The 262-nt window shown below is 33.2% G+C and overlaps 1 protein-coding gene across 1 annotated transcript in view; it reads left to right on the forward strand.

Annotated features, from left to right (window-relative positions):
* LOC118333996 (protocadherin gamma-C3-like) overlaps nucleotides 1-262 on the forward strand; it is a 54,586-nt gene that overhangs the window by 54,151 nt on the left and 173 nt on the right. The window lies entirely within an intron of this gene.

Raw genomic sequence — 262 nt, forward strand, 5'->3', positions numbered from 1 at the left:
TGTTCCTCGTGCTTAAATGTGTTTCAAGTTGACTGTTGACATTTATTATTCACCCTTTTATACAGAAAAATATTGTCCATGCCATGTCTTAAGCAATTTCTGTTTGGTTTTGCGCATGTGTTAATTTCAGATTGTTTGTTCACTGTCCTTTTACTACAGTAATCTGTGACTATTTGGAATTATATTTTCCTCTTTTCACAGCTGGTTGAATGAAAGTTTTGTTGTTAGCCTATTTAAAACTGCACAGTAGATTTATTCCACG

The sequence above is a fragment of the Morone saxatilis genome, unplaced genomic scaffold (genome assembly GCF_004916995.1).
Source record: "Morone saxatilis isolate NCDOM2014 unplaced genomic scaffold, NCSU_SB_2.0 Contig22, whole genome shotgun sequence".
Taxonomy (NCBI): Eukaryota; Metazoa; Chordata; class Actinopteri; family Moronidae; genus Morone; species Morone saxatilis.